Below are 16,959 nucleotides of genomic sequence, written 5' to 3'. Positions count from 1 at the left end.
TTAAACTATTATTGTTATGCAAATTAAAAATAAATTGTATGCTGCCTAATGTAATGTATCAGATTAGTTGTTGGCATATAAAAAAGCGTGCTTTTTTAAAAACAACATAATATTATTTGTTATACAAAATTTCTTATTTATATACATACATAAATAAATAAGTATATACACATATTTCTATGTCTTTATAGTTTAGCTAATGTTTTGAATAGTCAGTCATTACAACAGTTAATCGACTGATTCTTAAATTTTTATAGTGCTACAATTTAGAACATTCAGTCTATATTGATACATTCATTGCAAATATAATGTTGATGAAGCAGATGAGTAAAAACTATTTTTAGATACTTATTAGTATTTCATTCTTGAATTTTTTTCTGTTGCTTTTACCCTTCTATTTAATAATTCAATGATGTTCATGCTTTGTAAAGTTTGTCAGATGCAACCTAGAGCAAATTACTTGACTATATCAATGAATTTTTAAAATACCTTGCAGAGACATACTCTACAAAGGTTAATCTTTTATTTCTAAGAATTAGGTTCTTGAGCAAATAAAACCAGTGATTTAAACTCTAGAAATCTTGATTTGTAATAGCGGGAGCCTATATTTTAGGACATTTAGAGCACAGGTAATACACAGATTGAAGATCTTTCATGATTGTAAGAGCTTGTTTTTTAACCTCCATATGAATTTTAAAAAAATGAACCAGAAGAACCCGACTTGGGGAATGGATCTGAACAAAAAAAGAGGAAAAAAGAAAATGTATTCACTAAAAGGGACTTCCAGTCCCTTTCTCCCCTCAGGCTTTACCTCCAAAGTGAATCAGGAACAACAGAAGCCAGAAAGGTAGAGTGCCCACAGAACAGGGCACATTTAGCTCACTCCTCAGGTTGTAGAACAGGGAGACAGCAAACTATCTAGCACAGTTTTATGTTCTTACAATAGAGACAGAGATGAGTGAGATGAATACACATACAGGATCGAGGGCTATTTATGGAAACCTACTATCTAAGAAAGCAGAGGGCATTTTGAAACTTTTAGGGAGAATAGCCAAGATTGCACATCCCTGTTAAATTAATTAAACAAGGAGGTCATTAGACTGAGGTTGCCTTAAGGCTGTGGCAGTCTACATAAGCAAGCTAAAATCTAAGTTTGTAAATGCCTCAAGGTTATGAAGTCAAGACTAAGGACAACTAATCACAGCCTACTAGACTTTAAGCTATAACCAATCAAATACTTTTTTTCTGTGCTTCTGCATCTTCTCTAATTTTTGTTGTTGTTCACTTGTTTTAATACATTTTGACATGTATATACAGTGATAGTTTTATCTTAGCTATCATAAGGTTATTTATTAACTGAACCTTATTTCTAGATGCATTGGATTTCAAAGTGGCTCATAAGAGAGAGTTTATGTCTATGCAATTCTACATCAGACAAATCAAGAATCATTAAAAAAAATGCTGTACTGTTTTCCATCAATTGTTAAATTAACTGAGCTAAAAAGCTAAGCATAACAGGGTGCTGAATCAAAATGAAAGCCTGGAATAATTGTCAGAAATACTACAAAATTTCGTTGAAATTTAAAGTATTCTTTCAAAGTTTTCTCATTTTTGCTCTTTTATGCTAGGAATTTAATTTGCTAAAACTATCAGAATGTTGTATAATACAATCTTTTTATATTATAAGTTTTTAATTATGTAACTTGTAATTTTAATGAAAACCATACAGTTAAATTTCGTTTAAAAATATACTTACAACAGCCAGTTTTAAAATAGGTGATTATTGAATAAAACATGGGCATTATAAAATACAGAAAAATATAATAAAAAAATTAAATCCATCCAAAAAAACGGACTCAGTGATCATAATTAACTAAATTTTGGCAAATTTTCTTCTTTCTTTGTACTGTATTTTATATGACTAAGAATATTTTGCTTATATAACTTGGTATTCTGACTTTTCACTTAGCGTGAGAATGTAAACATTTTCAATATTATTAATATTTTTATGCATTTTAAATAGTTCTATAATTCTATGTATAAATAAGCTACAAGTTACATTTTTTAACCCATTTTTGATTGTTACGCATTAGCATGAGCTTCCATGTTGTTTTTCTAGTTTGTTTGGCTAATCTAAAAAATGCTCTAGGTGAACATCTTGGTGTCAATATGCATTGTGAAAGACTGAGTTTTTCAGTTCTTAAATCATTTGGAGAGTCACAGAGTTTATTGTGCCCTAACCATATGGTTTCAAGCTGCATATATTTTTATAGAAAAAATCTTCATGATTTTTTTAAAAATTAAAAAAAATTAATTTCATATTTAAAAACAGTATTTACTACAGTGCAATTTTTATATAAAAAAGAGTTAAGCAAAGACCTGATTCTTATTTTGGTGAGAAAAAAACACATTTTAGTATATATGCATGTATGTGTGTATGCATGTATGTGTTTAAGCTCTTAAAGAAAGTTTTAATACATATGAGGATTTTACATGAATCCTGATGCTCCAAGGCCAAGTTATAGGCAAGAAGGAGCAGCATTATTAGAAAGTATATTTTTCTTTAAAAACTATTGACCAAAAGAAAGAATTCTTATGCAGTTTACTACATTCCTATAAGAACATCAGATTAGTGTCATAAAATGTTCTCTGGAGAACCATCACTATAAAATTGTGAAAAGTACATTTGTTGACAGTCAAATATCAGTAAGTTTGTATCATGAATGAATCATAAATTAACTATGTTTATTTGCCATTTGACTATTGCAGAAAAAATGATGTTTTTTCCTCTCCTCACAAACATACTAATCTGCTCTCTTAAAACCTCAGATGTGGCCCTGGCCGGTTGGCTCAGCGGTAGAGCGTCGGCCTGGCGTGCGGGGGACCCGGGTTCGATTCCCGGCCAGGGCACATAGGAGAGGCGCCCATTTGCTTCTCTAACCCCCCCCCTCTGTCTCTCTCTTCCCCTCCCGCAGCCAAGGCTCCATTGGAGCAAAGATGGCCCGGGCGCTGGGGATGGCTCCTTGGCCTCTGCCCCAGGCGCTAGAGTGGCTCTGGTCTCGGCAGAGCGATGCCTCGGAGGGGCAGAGCATCGCCCCCCCTGGTGGGCAGAGCGTCGCCCCTGGTAGGCATGCCGGGTGGATCCCGGTCGGGCACATGCGGGAGTCTGTCTGTCTCTCCCCATTTCCAGCTTCAGAAAAATACAAAAAAACAACAACAACAACAACAAAAACAACAACAACAAAAAAAACCTCAGATGTTGATTTGTACACAGATACTAAGGGTCATATGACCATGTCATAAGGTGCATAAACCAAAATTCACCTCATTTCACCTCATTTCTCTGGTCGCTTTTCATCCACTTCATGGATATTTGATGTCAATTATCTTTTGAGGTCCAGGAGTTCCCACTTTCTTACTTCTTTTTCTATGCTGCTGTGTAGAAGTTGGTAAAACACCACATCACACAGGAGGGAGGTGATTTAAACCTGAACCCTGTGACCCAAGTTTGCATTAAAAAAAATGTGGAATAGAAGTTTATTCAACAATTATTTATTTAATTCTCTCTCTCTCTCTCTCTTTCTCTCATCAACCAAGTGGAAAACTTTAAATATGAATGGATAATTAGAAGGCTAAAACTGAATTTTTGTGGAACCCTAGTCATGGTATAAACCAAAAGTATAATATTACCATTACTTTTCTAGTGATATTTAAAAATAATAGTGAATTAATTAATGTATGTATAAAATTTTTTTCATAACTAGTAGATTATAATTCTGAGGTATTGGAAACTTCTTTTTCCTGAGCAGATAGGAACAGATAGTTTGAGCAGCCTAATAAAGTGATTGCCATTTATGTTAATCATATGAAGTTTCTAGGGCACACAGTTAATGTTATTTAGAATCAACAATTAGTCTATGCCTATAACGGGGTAATAGCACAATAATTGTATTCAGTCTTCCCAAAGAGGTAATCTTTCAATGATGTTAAGAGTGATGTGAAGCTCTTATGAAATGTTGGGACTCATGTATTCATTCAACTTCTGTAGTTTTTTTTTCCTAGTAAATGTTCCTTTTACTCCAGTCATACAATATGAAAATTAAAATATGGTTATACAGAGTCTTTTTCTAATAAGACCAGACTTAGGAGGTAAAAGAAAAATATGAAGTAGTTATATATATATTTTTTAATTTTTATTTATTTTTTTTGTATTTTTCTGAAGTGAGAAATGGGGAGGCAGAGAGAGACTCCTGCATGCACTGAAGGGGGATCTGCTTGGAATACCCACTAGAGGGCATGTTCTGCCCATCTAGAGCATTGCTCCGCTGTAGCTGAGGCTATTCCAGCTCCTGAGGCAGAGGCCATGGAACCATCCTCAGCACCAGGGCTAACTTTGCTCCAATGGATTCTTGGCTGCAGGAGAGGAAGAGAGGGAGGGAGAGCAAAAGGAGAGAGGGAAAGGTGGAGAAGCAGATGGGCACTTCTCCTGTGCACTCTGGTCAGGAATCAAACCTGGGACTTCCACAGGGCAAGCTCTCGCTCTACTGCTGAGCCAATTAGCCAGAGCTGGAGCAGTTATATATTTTAAAACAAACACTTATCTTTACTAAACCCCTTTTAGTTCAGAATACTCAGAGTGTGGCTTTCCTGAGTGAACTCTTTATCAAATATCAAGGTAATTAAGTTAAAAAAATGAGAAACTGAGTATATTAAATACTATCATTATTATAAAAATAATTTAAATTGTATTACTTGATGACTAAATTATCTTTTGAATGAAACCAAAAGAACTGGAAGAAGTGTTGACTTGGAGGTTAAAAAAGAACTGGCCATATGATAGGAAAGGAAAGTGATTTCGGTTCTGATGCTGGTTCTGATGTGGTTCTTATGTGGCTTTGCACAAAAAGCATTTTACAAGTCCCACATTTGGAGAAGCTTAGGTTGTGCAGTACCATTTACTCGGAATTGAAATAAAAGTTTACTCACATGCATTCGGTGTCTCATCTCTGTGTGTCCCACCAAAAGAAAGTTCAGCCTTTTCTTCATTAAGCAAACCATAAAAAACAAAATCCAGCTATTCTGTGCCATGGTTTAGCCCATATCAAAGTTTAGTCCAGTCTACATGCTGCTCAAAGTCTGTACTTAGGGTACTGCCCACAGGCGCTGCCAGCTCACACAGCTGGGGGCAAATGGAGCAATTAGGTTCCCAAGCAGGAACCCAAGAGAAAGAAAGAGGGGCCAAACAAGTAAAAAAAAAAAAAAGGCTGGATCTTTTGCCTCTGTTTATTTTTTAAGGCTGGGAAGTACTAACTTTCCTTTATTCTATTTTTTTCCTCTGTTTTTATTATTATTTTATTTTTTATTATTTATTGATTTATTGTCTTTACATAGCTTCTAGTGTCACCTCGAATGCATCCCCCTTCCCCCCATATTCCCCTTATTCCCCTCAACATTTCCCTTGACCCCCTCCAACAGCTCCCTCTGTCCTTCCCTTCAGGTTTAATCCATTCCTCTGTTCACATTGTTCCTTGGATTCCTCAAATGAGTGAGGTCAAATGATATTTTTCTGTCTCTTCCTGGCTTATTTCACTTAACATAATAGTTTCCAGGTCCATCATGTTGTTGCAAAAGGTAAGATTTCCTTCTTTTTTGTGACCCCATAGTATTCTGTTGCATATATGTACCACAGGTTTTTAATCCACTCACCCACAGACGGACACTTGGGCTGTTTCCAGATCTTCTGTATTGTGAACAATGCTGCCATAAACATGGGGGTGCATTACTTCTTTTGAATCACTGATGTGGTGTTTTTGGGATATATTTCTAAAAGTGGGATGGCTGGGTCAAAAGGCAGTTCCATTTTTAATTTTTTAGGAATCTCCATACAGTTTTCCACAGTGGCTGCACCAGTCTGCATTCCCACCAGCAATGCAGGAGGGTTCCCTTTTCTCCACATCCTCACCAGCACCTATCATGTGTTGTTTTGTTAATGAGCGCCATTCTGACCTGTGTGAGGTGGTATCTAATTGTGGTTTTAATTTGCATTTCTCTAATAATTATTGATGTTGAACATTTTTTCATATGCCTATTGGCCATCTGTATGTCCTCTTTGGAGAAATGTCTATTCATTTCTTTTTCCCATTTTTTGATTGGATTGTTTGTCTTCCTGATGTTGAGTTTTAAGGGTTCTTTATAAATTTTGGTTATTAACCCTTTATCAGACGTATTGTCAAATATGTTCTCCCATTGTGTGGTTTGTCTTTTTATTCTTTTCATATTATCTTTAGCTGTGCAAAAGCTTTTTAGTTTGATATAGTCCCATTTGTTTATCCTGTCTTTTATTTCACTTGCCTGTGGAGATAAATCAGTATATATATTGCTGTGAGAGATGTAGGTGAGCTTACTGCATATGTTTTCTTCTAAGATGCTTATGGTTTCATACTTACATTTAAGTCCTTTATCTATTTTGAATTTATTTTTGTAAATGGTGTAAGTTGGTTATCTAGCTTCATTTTTTGCAGGTAGCTGTTCAATTTTCCCAACACCATTTGGTTTTTTTTTTTGTTTGGTTTTGTTTTTTTGTATTTTTCTGAAGCTGGAAACGGGGAGGCAATCAGACAGACTCCTGCATGCGCCCGACCGGGATCCACATGGCACGCCCACCAGGGGGCGATGCTCTGCCTATCTGGGGCATTGCTCTGTCATGACCAGAGCCACTCTAGCACCTGGGGCAGAGGCCACAGAGCCATCCCCAGTGCCCGGGGCATCTTTGCTCCAATGGAGCCTCGGCTGTGGGAGGGGAAGAGAGAGACAGAGAAGAAGGAGAGGGGCAGGGGTGGAGAAGCAGAGGGGCGCCTCTCCTGTGTGCCCTGGCCGGGAATCGAACCCGGGACTTCTGCACGCCAGGCCAACGCTCTACCACTGAGCCAACTGGCCAGGGCCCCAACACGATTTGTTAAAGAGAGTCTTTATAGTCTGCATTTCCTCCTTTGTCAAATATCAATTTTCCGTAAAGGCGTGGGTTTATTTCTAGGTTCTCTGTTCTGTTTCATTGATCTATATGCCTGTTCTTATGCTAGTACCAAGCTGTTTTGAGTACAATGGACTTGTACTGTAACTTGATACAAGAAGTGTGATACCTCCCATTTATTCTTCTTTTTCAAGATTGCTGAGGCTATTGGTATTCTTTTTTGGTGCCATATAAATTTTTGGAATATGTGTTCTATATCTTTGAAATATGTCATTGGTATTTTAATTGGTATTGCATTAAATTTATAAATTGCTTTGGGTAATATTGACATTTTAATGATGTTTATTTTTCCTAATCATGAACACGGTATATGCTTCCACTTGTTTGTATCTTCCCTGATTTCTTTTATCAATGTTTTATAATTTTCCAAGTACAAGTCTTTAACCTTCTTGGTTAAATTTACTCCTAGGTACTTTTGTTGTTGTTGTTGCAATATTGAAGGGAATTGTTTCCTTAATTTTTCTTTCTGACAGCTCATTGTTGGTGTATGAAAATGCCTCGATTTCTGTGTATTAATTTTATACCCTGCTACCTTGCTACCTTGCTGAATTCATTTGTCAGGTCCAGTAGTTTTTTGACTGAGACTTTAGGGTTTTTTTATATATAGCATCATATTATCAGCAAATAATGATAGTTTTACTTCTTTTCCAATTTGGATGCCTTTTATTTTTTCTTCTTGTCTGATTACTGTAGCTAGGACTTCCAGTACTATGTTGAATAAGAGTGGTGAAAGGGAGCACCCCTGCCTTGTTCCTCTTTCTGAAGGGATTGCTTTTAATTTTTGTCCATTAATTATGATGTTGGCTATGTCATAGATGGCTTTTTATCATGTTGAGGTATGTTCCCTGTATTCCCACTTTGCTGAGGGTTTTGATCACAAATAGGTGCTGGATTTTATCAAATGCCTTTTCTGCATCTATTGAAATTATCATGTGGTTTTTCTCCTTCCTTTTGTTTATGTGATGAATCACATTGATTGTTTTGTAAATATTGTACTATCCTTGCCTCCCAGAATAAATCCCACTGATCAAGATGTATGATTTTTTTCATGTATTGCTGGATCCGGTTTGCTAATATTTTGTTGAGGATTTTAGCATCTAAATTCATCAGGGATATTGGCCTATAATTTTCTTTCTTTGTGTTGTCTTTGCCTGGTTTTGGAATCAGAATTATGCTCACCTCATAAAAGGAGCTTGGAAGTCTTCCTTCTCTTGAATTTTTTGAAATAGCTTGAGGTGGAGTTAGTTCTTTGAATATTTGGTAGAATTCACCAATGAAGCAATCTGGCCCAGGACTTTTGTTTGTTGGGAGTTTTTTGATAGCTGTTTATATCTCATTTGTTGTAATCAGTCCGTTTAGATTTTCTGATTCTTCCAGATTGATTTTTGGAAGGTTATGTTTCAAAGAATTTGTCCATTTCACCTAGGTTGTTGAATTTTTTTGGCATACAGTTCTTCATAGCATTTTCTTATAATAAGTTGTATTTCTGTTGTTTCAGTTGTTATTACTAACTTTTCTTTAAACCAACCAATCAGTTTCTTTAAAATTTCAAGAGTTTATGTTGATTCCTCCCACTAACTAATCAGATACTTCTATGAGGCTTGACTGTCAGACCTCTATGGCCACCATTCTGGTTTCCATCCTATAAGCCTAAAAGTGGAAGCACAGAAACCCTTCCTCCTTAGCACTAGGATGGGCAATGCCTTGTGAAAATTCCTCTCAAATGCCTGGAATTAAGTTGGATTGCTGAAGGTACAATAGACTTTGAGGGCACATAGACTAATTAGCTTGTGATGCTCTAGCCTATTAGCAAATTAAGATAAATAGAATCCTCAAACTTCCTACTGAATGAGGCTTACTTAGTTTTATAAAATGTAATGTCCAGCTGCATTTGCTCTCTTTTCCCATCAATATCTAGTAAACTGCCTATGTTCTCAAAAGGATTTTTATACTTTATGAATTACATAATTAATATATCTTTTACTTATTACAATGAAATCCAATATTTATTTTAACTACTGGGTTTTAAAGGGAAATTTTCTGTGTTTAAGACTCAGGTTTTTTATTTTAAAATTAGAATTACATTTAATCTTTCTGAGGCCCTTTTCAAACAGGAAAATAAATAAAATAACCCTGGTAATTTCATAGCTTTTATGAAGATAAACTAATATTCTATTCAGTAGTAAGAGAAACCATCTTTGTTTTTTATACGACACCTCTCCACCCCACCAAGCAGTGGTTTATATTACAGGAGTGGAAACCTGAGTTCGGGGATTCCAAATCTTTTATAATGTTGAGTAATCTTGTCTGAGCTTTGCCCTAATGGATGCATTATCTCTAGCTTTATAAATACTGAGCTTAAAGAATACCTGTCCTTTGAACTGAAAGAAGATGTTATCAAATCTCCCAAGGATGTTTGCTATACAAATGTCCTTGAAAAGATAGTCTGGAACAAAGCCAATAAGTGTCTCTGCTTACAAAGTGTGCAGAAACTAACACCCAATAGTTTTAGATATTGTATATCTATATCACTCATGGTCAGCATGGAAGTCAGCAAAAAAAGTGAAACAGTGATTAATGTATCTATGCAGGGATGAGCACATGCTTCTATCAACTGTAACAACAGAATTTTGGAGTTCGAATGAAGTTTGTGATCCTTCATAGCCTAATAGTTGATTGAAATTGATAAGTTGCCACCACCTGGGAAGTCACAAAAAAACCAGATAACTTTAGAAAAATAATAAAACTGATTTTATGCATGAAGGTCAGTTGTCCTCTCTGAGACTGTTTTTTATTTACTAGAAAATATTTTAAAAATTTTATTTACTCATGATAAACCAAAAAAAATTAAATTTCCATTTAATTGATATGCACTAAAAGAGTACATTATTCTATCATAATTTTTTGATATTTAATTAGATATTTAGAAAAAATATATATGCATGTAGTGCCAATTTTTTTTAATCTAAGAATACAAGCAACTACCAGTATCTTACTTACTCCACCTAAATAGAATCAATGCGACCACTATAAGAATAATTTAAGAGAAGATAAAATATTCTACATTGCTTCCCACAATTATCATTTATAACTGAATATAAGCTTGCTTGCTCAGAATTCCAATATTTTCCTAGAAGGAATTGTGTTCTTTATAAAAAGTTCTTTAAAAATCATATTATCTTGTATTTGCTTTTATTTTGACTGGAAAAGCCAGCATTTCAGAATCAAAGTTTGGTATGTATGCTGTTAAAACCTTCATCAGTAACTTGGCAGTTTTGGTAGAATGTTAAAAATGGTAAATGAGATCTTCAGAGACATGAATTTGGCTATTTATGAGAATATGACAACAGAAACCTGAATAAGTTAAAATTTTTGAATCTAATAATTTAAGTATATAGAAATACTGCAAAGCTGTGTTGATACTCCTAAGTTACAGGCAACGAACTTTAATGTTGAAAACAGTGCATTCTCAACCCAATGCAGAACATCTCAGTAAAAGTACATTTGTGTGTGTATAAACATATAAATATAAACATATATTTATTAGTATAATATATGCTTATATATTATAATATATATTACAGATAATATAATTAAGTTATATTATATATAATTTATATATTTTTATTTTTATTTTTTTCAAGAGACAGAGAGAGAGTCAGAGAGAGGGATAGACAGGGACAGACAGACAAGAACGGAGAGAGATGAGAAACATCAATCATCAGTTTTTTGTTGCGACACCTTAGTTGCTCATTGATTGCTTTCTCATATGTGCCTTGACTGTGGCCTTCAGCAGACCGAGTAACCCCTTGCTCGAGAGCCAGCGTCCTTGGGTCCAAGCTAGTGAGCTTTGCTCAAACCAGATAAACCCGTGCTCAAGCTGGTGACCTGGGGGTCTCGAACCTGGGTCCTCCACATCCCAGTCTAACACTCTATCCCTGTGCCACTGCCTGGTCAGGCCATATAATTTATATATTTTAATATGTATACAGTATCATATGGTTTTCTAGAAGTTAATTTTTCTAATAAGAGACCACCATAAAAAAAGTAAAAGAAAGGTATGAAGAAATTATTTATACAAATACAAAAACATTTTTATTAAATTTTACTCCCAGCCCTTTTTGATTTAAAAGGCAATTAATTGTTAACTTTGCATTCAATAGAAAATCCATTGGAATATATATTCATTCTCTTACATATTTATTACATACAACTAAACCTTGATGTACTAATATAATAGAAGGTAATAAATATAGTAGAATTTTACAAAATATATTAGCATTGGAGGCAAGGTCACACTTATAAAATGTGTCAGACTTAGTGAGATACTCTTTGTCATCGTACTTAACAAACTTTTGTATGTTATGTATTATATATATTTATATGTAATATAATTTCTGTGATCAAATTATACAGAATAAAAAGCATGCCTGACCAGGTGGTGGCGCAGTGGATAGAGCATCAGACTGGGATGCCGAGGACTGAGGTTTGAGACCTCGAGGTTGCCAGCTTGAGTGTGAGCTCATCTGGTTTGAGCAAGGCTCACCAGCTTGGACTCAAGGTTACTGGCTCGAGCAAGGGGTTACTCGATCTTCTGTAGCCCCACGGTCAAGGCACATATAAGAAAGCAATCAATGAACAACTAAAGTGTCACAACGAAAAACTAATGATTGATGCTTCTCATCTCTCTTCATTCCTATCTGTCTGTCCCTATCTATCCCTCTCTCTGACTCTCTCTCTGTCTCTGTAAAAAAAAACAAAAACCCCCCACAAAATTGTACTTTGAATATCTGTTCTTACTGCAGCATAGCCAAAGTTCCCATTGCTATTCACATGTCTCCTGCCTGTTCCTTCTCTTCCTTGCAATAGTCAAGGAATCTATAGCTGGTTAAAATAATTGTTTATATTTTTTCTTATTCAGACTTAAATCTCCACTTCTATATCTTTTCTTCAAAGAATTAGGGAAGTTATAACTTGCTGGTACTGTCATAAAATATCCTTATACATAATTATTTATTTATGTATTTACAACTGATTTTCTCTCACGGGAGCACTTTAGTTTTTAGAATGCTCTCACCAACTGCTGCCTTGACAAAATATTCCACTTTGCTCTGAATGGTAAAAATATTGTCTTTTATTTTCCTTCTCAGTACTTAGTTTTCTGGTAGTACCTTCCATAAACTGCCTCGTGTACCTTCATTGCCTCTCTAGCCCCTATAGTTTATGTTTGAATCTTAGAAAAATCTCACATATCCTCTTGGCCTAAGAACCTTGAGGAATTCCATCTACCCAAGTGAGTCATCTCTCTTTTATTCAGGTTTTGCAGACACAAATTCATTACATTGCTGACCCATGCCCTTCCAATTTCAAAGAACTCAAATTAGTTCTACAAGTACCTCATTTTCAGTTTCACATTTTAGGCTTTTGATGATAGTGGGATAAATAACATTTTCCCACTATCATCAATTAGGTTATCACTCCTTAATTAGGTTAACCAATAAAAGATACCCTGACAGAGAATAAAGCAGAGTTTTATCCAAAACAACAACAACAAAAAAAACCCCAAAATAAAATACTAGGATTCTCTAGAGAAATAAAATCAATGGAAAATAATATATAAAGAGATTTATTATAAGTTATTGGCTCACCAATCATGGAGACTGAGAATCCTAGAATCTGCCATCTGCAAGCTGGGAATCCAGGAAAGCTAGTGGTATAATTCCAATGCCTGAGAGCCAGAGAGGCAGTGGTGGAGATTTCAGTGTGGATCTCAAGGCCTGAGAACGAGGATCAGTGAAGACAGGGGAAGATCCATGTTTCAGCTCAATAGTGAGGCAGAGAGTGAGTCAATTTTCCTTGGCTTGTTTTTTCTATTCAGGCCCTAAATAAATTGAACAATGCCCATCTACACTAGGAAGAGCCATCTACTTTACTCAAGTCCACCAATTCAAATGCTGATCTCTTCCTGAAACACCCTCACAGACACACTGCAAAATAATAGTTAACCAGCTATCTGGGCATCCATTGGTCCAGTCAAGTTGACACATGAAATAAATCAATACTAATCCTTTAAAGTCAATCTGGGGGACAAGTTTCATGAGTTATATGTTCAATTTTGGGGTAAATACTACTTTTCATGTCTTCCAAAATGTTCTGTTCACGATTGATTTTGTAATTTGATATTGACAATCCCAAGGCTTCTGTTATAATGGAAAATGAGCCCAGTTTAACTCTGTGATCACTTAAATGATTACACAATTTAGCTTTTGATCATCAGACTTATTCTAGAAATATTAATTCAATCATTTAAAGTTTATCATCTATAATGTGAGAGACACTGAGAAAATGCCATAGAGAATGAGACAGACACGGTTGATGGTCTCATAGAAATTACTCACTGTTTAATGAGCCACATGTCTTCTATGATCATCTGGTTTTTCTATATGTGATAAAGTACTTATTCATTATTTTATTTAACAATTTTTTGGTTTTACATATTTCATCATTAAAATGTAAAACTCTTGAAGATAGAAATTATGAACAGAATTATTTTTATTCATGTAATACCTTAATGATAATGGCAGTATGTTGCTGAGAAAAGTTCTATGATATATTATTTTTTTAATCTTTTAAAAAACTTATTTAGTAATTAAATATATTGGGGTGACATTGATTAATGAGTATATCAGTTTCAGGTAAACATTTTTATAGCATTTGAACTAGTGATTATGCTGTGTGCCAATCACCCACAGTTAAATCATATGATACCAAATATTTTCACCAAGTTTAACTAAGTAGTATACTAGTACAAATGCTCAATGCTATACTCTTGAATTCTAATTCTCTCGCATGAAACATGTGGGGTATTATTTTTTGAATAGCAATTTAAAAATTTTGCTTTAAATATTTTTTTTTGTTTAACTCTGTCTTCTTTCTATTTTTTCCTATATAAAAACAGATTGATAATAACCAGGAATCAAAGAAAGTTGCATAGATTATAATATTCTGTTCTAAAATACATTAATTAATTCATTCTGCTGAAATTTTTGCAACCTCTGTTGTCAATCAAACTGTATTAAAGAGTTTAATTTATCATTAAATTTTAAAAATAAGGTCTCATGTGCAGACTCTCTCTCCCTACAAATTTACCTGTGACAATGTTAAGAATCCTCAATCAATGATAGAAGACTAGAAGTAAGTAGTTTGCTAGAGAAATATGTTATATATCATCCTGAAGTCACATCATTAGGATGGCTTCTTAATTAAGATAAAAAAGATAATAGGATTCTATCTCTCTTTTTGTCACACACACACACACACACACACTCAGCAACATTTTAAGCAACAACTTCAATAAAGAAGCAAATAAGAAAAAAGTGTTAAGACAGTGATGTTAGGTTATTTATTAAAGGGATATTTTTCAGAAACAGAGAACTTGTAACGTACCTGTAACAATACATAGTGTGGTTCTGATTCTGAAATTGTTAGTTCTGTTAAAAAACAAACAAACCAAGAGCAAAATGTACATGTACTTAGCACTTCTTTTTTCTGACAATTTCATTATACTTTGTGGACAAGGCCCACTGGGGGTGAGGACGAAGGAGATGCAGACACCTGACTCTAGAGACCAGTTTCAGTGACTAGAGACCAGTTTCGGTGACGCAGATCTACTTTAGTAAGGAAGTAAGCTAGCTTATATACATGGGTTCAGCCAATAGAATGTTACAGCATGTCCTTCACAGCCAATGGCTGAAAAGGTCAGGGAGCTGCCTGGTTGGCGCTGAGTTACTTCCTTAATAAAGTGGATCTGCGTCACTGAACCTAGTCTCTGGAGTTGAGTCTCTGTGTCTCCATCGTCCTCACTCCTAGTGGGCCTTGTCCACAATACTTATTCTGTATCTACTGTTAGTCTTGTTGTTAAGGTGGGGTTAACTAGGCTAAGTCTGATGATAAATTGATAATGCCAGTATTGGCTTAGCAACCCAAGAAAATCTCTCTGAAAACTTAATTGAATGAAGACCACAGGATTTAATTATTTTTTTTCTCACTTTTTAAAATGCTCTTTAGTCATGTGGCTTATAGAGAATTGTAGGAGATCCAAACAGGTTTTTTGCATGTTTAAATCTACTCATATTGACTAATAGTTATTATGTATCTAGTACATGCAGTAATGTTCTAAACTGCAAGAGTGATACTTAAAACATCTTTCTGAAAAGGATACATTACTCTGCCTCTCAATCCTCCATTTACAACAAAACATGCATTTCTTTTCTACATTTCAACTAGGGGAATATCTACTTTTAACAGCAAAGTTTCTTGGCTATCTCATTACCCATGAGATTTAACTGGAATATTAAAGTCATGCACCTCTCATTTGCAATGACATTTATGTAGCATGAGTGTCAAAGACAAATAAACTAGTGCTTAGTAATGCCTAGTTTAAGAGGAATCAAAATGCACATGCACACATTATACAAACACAAATGCATGCTTACACAGAGAATCTCAAGGCAAGGTACCAGAGTTTTCCTAGAGAAGACAAATTGAGCAACCTTAGCCCAATTATTAATTGCTTTGACTTTTCATAATTAATTGAAACATGCACAACTTGCCATCATTACATTCCTTTTCATTATTATCTCTTTAACATGGGAATTATTTCTCTTTACTTAATACTTTTAACTAATCATTGTAATAAACAGAATCCTCCAGATGGAGAGAAATGAAAATATATCAGAAATGGTGGACATCTAGAGCTAAGTCATTACAAACTCTCAAAAGAGACTGCAAATCTGTTTGTGTGTGAAGAAACAAGAGAAAACTCGGCAGCAAAGCATTTGATTCATCAGATGAAAATAACCGAAAATTTGGTGTATGTCACTGACATTATTATTGATATTTTTAAATGAGTTTCTCCAGTTAAAGAATTTTACTAGAGCCTGAACTGTGGTGGTGTAGTGGATCAAGCGTCAACCTGGAATGCTGAGGTTGCCGGTTCAAAACCCTGGGCTTGCCCAGTCAAGGCACATATGGGAGTTGATGCTTCATGCTCCTCCCATTTTTTCTCTCTCTATGCCTCTCTCTCTGTCTCTCTTCTCTAAAATGAGTAAATAAATAAAAATAATAAATAAATAAATGGAGTTTCTGTGCAGCTACAACATTTGAAGAAGGAAGAAATAAAAAAAAGAATTTTACTACAGTTTATTTATATTTATATAATTTTATCAATATATATAACATTTTTATACATAATTATTCATATATAAGTTTCTGGCTGATTAATACTAAAATAGACAACAAGCTATTTGATAAACCGTATGTTTAGTACTTTCTATTAATTTCCCTTTTTTTTGGTTGTATTTTTTTTTTGTTGTTTAGGTTTTTCCTCTATTTTGAGACAACAAAAGTTCAGTGGACACACGATAAATGTGTTGGGCATATATGGGAATTTCTGTTTTAATTTACACTAATAAATACTGAAATGAGAAGTAAATGTTTCTGTTTTCAGTTGGGAATATAGTATGAACACAATATACATAGTGTGAGCATTATGAACAAAATGTACTGGCACAATAAACCCATAATAGAGTCTTGGGCATTATTAAATAAATCTGCCTGTAATGCAACCAGATTTTGTTTGTTCTATTTCTCAGCCAAACTGACATTATAATCTTGCTTCAATGTAGCAACTTTCCAAACCTACAGACCCAATAAACTTGTATTTGACTTCATTGTACTTGACTTTAACTTTTAATGGCTTCTAAAACTAATTCATTGCACTGGGGAACAAAATTTTTGTTGCATCCACAAAAACATTTGCTCTTACCTAATTCGAGTGTGCTGATCTCAAATCTGACATTAGTTTTTCTCTGTAAGCTACAATTATTTTGCAATTCAAGATTTTAGGTTTTCATCTTATTGTAAAATTT

The sequence above is a fragment of the Saccopteryx leptura genome, chromosome 5 (genome assembly GCF_036850995.1).
Source record: "Saccopteryx leptura isolate mSacLep1 chromosome 5, mSacLep1_pri_phased_curated, whole genome shotgun sequence".
NCBI classification, from domain to species: domain Eukaryota; kingdom Metazoa; phylum Chordata; class Mammalia; order Chiroptera; family Emballonuridae; genus Saccopteryx; species Saccopteryx leptura.
This window is presented reverse-complemented; position numbering follows the sequence as displayed.